At 40.7% G+C, this 5,678-nt stretch overlaps 1 protein-coding gene across 2 annotated transcripts in view; it reads left to right on the top strand.

Annotated features, from left to right (window-relative positions):
* The window catches only part of FMN1 (formin 1), a 398,649-nt gene that overhangs the window by 204,654 nt on the left and 188,317 nt on the right, over nucleotides 1–5,678 (top strand). The gene's annotated exons all lie outside the window — the stretch shown is intronic.

The following is a 5,678-nucleotide window of genomic DNA, read 5'->3' as shown; positions in this document are numbered from 1 at the left end:
TCTGGGGCAAGACTTGCTTCAGTGGGGCTTTGGTGCTCACTGAGTCTGCCCCCTGAGTGTGACCCTTATGGATCTGAGAAGTTGTAATCTGGATGGTCCCACTCTGACCACTGGGTACACTGGCACTTGGATCTCTAAGGAGGTGCTAATTTAGCCTCTGCCTGAGGCTACCCAGCAGTAGCTATGGAGAGATCTGCAGATTCCTCTTCTTTGTTTGGGATTTGGAGGTACCCAGATGAGGCCCAGCTGTGAAGCAGTGCAAGCTGCTGTGGGGCCTTGGGCCTTCTTTTGAATGTTCTGGGTCTCTCTGATCCAGCTGCAGTTTGTTAGGTAATTTTAGATTGCAAAGGGCCAGGCCATTCATATGCAAAAGTCTCTGCGCACAGCTTGGGTGGGGCAAACAGCTATAGCTGATCCTCAGCCCTTCACTAAAAGGCCTGGGTCTCAGTGTCCCTTGGTAATTGCTGCAAGCACTTCTGAGAGAAAGCCACCCTCGAATTCCGCCTGATGCTATACAGTCCAGTTTCTCCCTGTATGAGTCTGGGTCCCCAGAGACTCGCCCAGAACTGGAGTTCAGAGCAGTCAGAAGCTTGTGTCTCCCTCCTGATTGAAAAAGCCAGCTGAGTCCTCAGTTGCCAGCTCTTTCCGCTCACCTCCGTACCTCTGCACTTTACTTCCTCACCTCCTCTGAGTCTCAGTGTGCTTTTCTCTTTTCTTCTAGTTGTAGAATTTCCACTCAGCCAGCTTCCTGTGGTTCTAGATGATGTCCATTTTGTCTTTTAGTTGTAGTTTTGAAGTGGTTATTCAAGGCAGCAATTTCAGGTGTTTACCGCAAGAGGTGGGGTGTTTTCCCACCCCTTTGTCTTTTAGTTGTAGTTTTGAAGTGGTTATTCAAGGCAGCAATTTCAGGTGTTTACCTATGCCGCCATCTTGGTTTCTCCGCTGAGTTGCTTCTTGACTATTCTCTAGGTTTGATGATCATTTGTTTACAGAGAACAGAAAATACAGAACACATTTTTTTAAGGTTTTTGTTTTGTTTTTTAATTTATCTTTATTGTTAAAAGCATTAAAGGTGTCCCATTTGTTTGTTTGTTTGTTTTTGCCCTCCATTGACCCCCTGTACACAGCATCTGCCCCTCCCCGGCCTTCACCACTCTATTGTCTATGTCTCTGTGCTATGTATATATCCATGTCAGTCTCCCCCGTTAATCACTCCCTTCCCATCCATCGCCTCACCCCTGCCCTCCCTCTGAAATTCATCAATCTTATTTCATGCTTCTAAGTCTCTGGATGTATTTCGTTCAACAGTTTATTTTCCTTATTAGTTTACACATATAAGTGAGATTATGTGATACTTGTCTTTCTCTGACTGGCTTATTTCACTTAGCATAATACTCTCCAGGTCCATCCATGCTATTGCAAATGGTAAGAGTTCTTTATTTTTTATAGCCACATAGTATTCCACTATGTAAATGTACCACTGCTTTTTTATCCACTCATCTGCTGATGGCACTTGGGCTGTTTTTGAAATTATTCACAAATCCAGATACAGCAGTGAATTTTTCAATTTATATAACATTTTACTTAGAAAAGGCAGGATATTGAAGAAGATAACATATAATTCACAATTATAAAATAACTGCAAATCAATATAGGAGGAGTGGGAATACTAAGCATATGGTGAACTAAGTTGATTAGGTACTTCATATTGGCCCCTTTCTTCTCACCAAAAAATAAGGGCCAAGAGTTTATGTGGATAAAATCCTGATACTTTTTTTAATGTTGATGCTTTATAATTTTCCAAGTAATGGTTAAAAAAAATACACATGACAAGAGCCTGAAATAGCTCCTACCTTTAGTTAAAGTACTAGTATTCCCCTTTTCCCATTCAAGACTCAGATGACATTTCCTAAGAAATAATTTTCCAGAATATTTATTTGGAGTTGTGTTCCCTTATTAGTGTCCTGAAATTAATGTGCAGCCCTTCCTGGGTGATCAATCCCATCTGTTCAGACAGCACACATTGCTGTCCACACCTGTGTCTCACACCTGTGCCCACACTTCATTCCCCACAAGACTTTCTGAGCAACCACTATCATGACCGCAGCAGGGGTATTACAGTGCTGCTAGGTGCTATGGGCCCTTTGTCAGGGATCATGGTGGGATGAAGTCAAGCTGCAGATAATCATTGTTGGTGTTTCTCCTTCCTTATGTACTTGACCATTTTGAGAAAGAAAATAATGGAATGTTCAAGCTCTTACCAGTTTTACCATAAATTTAGGGCTTCAGTTTTGAGCCTATTGAAAGTGGATGAATGTACTGACTTTCTGGACATCAGGAGAGCCCTACTAGGTGAACTTGTCAGCTTGAGCCTGACTTTGGGGGAGCAGGAGCCTTCCCACTGTGATGTGTGAAGACTGGGACATGGCACTTCCTGCTGCACCACACATTTCATCTCTCTTATTATGGCAAGAGTTTTTGTTCCTCAGAGCATGACTACTTACTTGTTTTATTTTATTTTATCTTTTAAAGATTTTTTTTTGAAAGAGAGGGAGGGGGAGAGAGAGAGAGAGAGAGAGAGAGAGATGAAAGAGAAACATTGGTTGGTTGCCTCCCATTTAAACCCCAAATGGGGATCGAATCCGCAACCTGACTGTGTGCCCTGACCAGAAATCAAACTGGAGAGTGACCCGTGCATGGGATGGTGCTCCCACCAATTGAGCCACAACGGCCAGGGCCAACTACTTCTTTTAAACTAAAATGGTCTAAAGATTCTGTGTAGCATTTAGTTATGAAAAAAAGTAAAATTATTTGAGATGTGTTCTTTCAAAGGGGATGAAATGGTATTTTAATATTTTATATAACTGGATGTTGTAAGCACTTTGTATAATGTACACATGAAAAGTTTTGGTCTTGGTCTATTAGGGAACTGGGAGTAAAATATGAATTTTTCCATGTTACATATACACGGCCTCTCATCCATCTAGATTGCTTTTCACTACTAATGAGAACTGATTTTTAACTCTTGCCATTTTGCTTTTATAAAAAAATCTATTTTCTGATTCTAGAAAAGGGAAGAGACATTTAGTTAACGAAAAAGAAATCCTCATCTATCTACTTTTTCAGCTTCCTGATAAATATCCATCTTCCTAGTATCTTCTCCTTCCTCCCTTCACTTTCTCCCTTCTCCCCTCCCCCCCTTCTCTACTTCCATCTCCATTCTTTTTTCTTCCTTCCTTCTCCTGCCTCCCTCTTCCTCTTCTTTTGAGCTAAAACTGTAAGATTAGTGGTCAGAAAAGAGTTGACCATGAGAGCAGATGGTCCATTGTAACTGAGTTCTTATCACTGCCCCACGAAATGCCAGTTACCGCCAACTCACTGAGAGGTGGTCTTCAGAATTTATTTATTTATTATTGGAAATGTATTTTCCCACAGAAACAATGTTGTAAATGGTGACGAAGCACTCAGCCTTACTGCCAGACCCAGTTTGCTTCAGAACATGAGGTATAGCACTAGTTGTACTGACTTGAGCTCAGTCCTTGGGAGCTGGGCCAAGCAGTACAGGTACAGAGGTGACAGGGGTGAGTCTGAACAACCTGCCTTATGCTTCACATCACCTCCCTCCAAGCATCCTCTCCCCAGCTTCCCAGAAATTTTGTGAGCTCCAAACCAGCAGCCCTAAGATCCCCCTTCCTCAGTGCCACTGAGATAAACACCAGTTGAAGTTGAATGACAGGTGGGGCCTGAGGAAGGAGCATGTAGATGGATGTACTTCACTGAAAATGTTCTAGCCCATGGGTGATGATTTCACAGGTATTTATTATCCTGTCATATGCTATAACTCACATATGTCACATACATGCTCTTCAATGGCTCAAATATTGTGAATGTGCCCAGAACCAAAATGTCATATTTCATGGGAAAGGCAGACATATAGCAAAATGTTAACGCAGATCTGAAAAGCAATTTCAAATATGAAAATCACCTTTTAGTATCAAAAAATTGTATGGGCCACTTTATATAATAATAGATCTTTTCATTTCCATTGATTGAAAAAATATATATTGAAACAAAGGTAAGTACTTATAGATATTATGGATAATAACATCTACATATGTTTAAAAAATAAACATGTAAATGAGATATATTTTTTTCTATCTGTGTGCATTAAAAGTGTTTAAAAATAAGATTAAAAACTAAGTTAAGAAAGCGGACATTTGGGGGAAAATGTGTTCTGACTGAAGGGAGCCTGGATCTTAACCATCCGTCAGCTCTCAGAGGCAGGTCATCTGTATCTCATTTTCCATATCTTCGTCTCTTTGTTTGTTTCAAAACTAAGGGGACCCTGTTTTTTTTAAGACAAAGCAAAGCAGTCTCCCTGTGACTGCTTTAGTTGAAATCCCAGTGAGGGCCATTTTTATCATTTGGCTTATTTTTATTATTTTTTTAATATAGTTTTATTGATTTCAGAGAGGAAGGGAGAGGGAGAGAGAGATAGAAACATCAATGATGAGAGAGAATCATCAAATCATCTGGCTGCCTCCTGCAGGCCCCACACTGGGGATCAAGCCTGCAATCCAGGCATGTGCGCTGACCTGAAATGGAACTGTGACCTCCTGGTTCATAGGTTAACGTTCAACCACTGAGCCATAATAATTTTTATTATTAATACTGTTGTTGGAGTGTGGTATTATAAATCAAGTATTTCTAAATGAGCACAGCCCATTCCCATATTACAAGTCCTGCACTTACTTCACCAGAAAACCATATTTAAAACCAGTAGAAGAAATCCAAAGAAAGGCTAAATCTTTACCTTAGTACCTCATTTTCGTTCTGTTTAAGAATTATCCCATTACTGCCTCAAGATTGATTATCCCTCAGCCTTTATATGATGCCCATGTTTGTCTACCATAGAAATGCTACAGACTGAGGGAGAAGTAGCTCGCATGGCTCTAACAGTATGAACCCCAGGATTTCTGGTCCCACAAAGTTTCTCTCTCTCTCTCTAGATCTCTCTCTGATTATATCTAATGACCATTCTGTTTGGAAATGTGTATTTGCTTTAATGTTCTATATTATATTTTGACTTTAAAAAAATGTGTTTTGCCCTAGCCAGTTTGGCTCAGTGGATAAAGAGTCAGCCTTTGGTCTGAAAGGTCCCAGGTTTGATTCCCGTCAAGGGCACATGCCAGTGTTACAGATTCGATCCTCAGTATGGGCATGCAGGTGGCAGCTGATCAATGATTTTCTCTCATCATTTCATCATTGATGTTTCTATCTTTCCCTCTCTTCTTCTCTGAAATCAATAAAGAAAAATTAAAAATGTGTTTTGCAAAAAGCTTTTCTCTGAGCTTTATTAGGGATGAGTGTGCATATGTGTGTGTGTATGTGTGTGTGTATGTATTTATGTATTTTTAATCCTCACACGAGCATATTTTTCCATTGATTTTTAAAGAGAGTGGGGTGGGGGGAGACAAAGAGAGAGAAACATGATATGAGAGAGACACATTGATCGGTTGCCTCCCAAACACGCTCTGACCTGGGCTGGGAATCGAGCCTGCAACCGAAGTATATGCCCTTGACCAGAATCAAACCCAAGACCCTTCAGTCCAGGGGCCAATTCTCTATCCACTGAGCCAAACCAGCTAGGGCTGTGTGTATTGTTTTGTTTTTTTTTA

The sequence above is a fragment of the Myotis davidii genome, unplaced genomic scaffold (genome assembly GCF_000327345.1).
Source record: "Myotis davidii unplaced genomic scaffold, ASM32734v1 scaffold46, whole genome shotgun sequence".
Taxonomy (NCBI): domain Eukaryota; kingdom Metazoa; phylum Chordata; class Mammalia; order Chiroptera; family Vespertilionidae; genus Myotis; species Myotis davidii.
The sequence above is the reverse complement of the archived record's forward strand: the minus strand, read 5'-3'. Positions and strand labels throughout refer to the sequence as shown.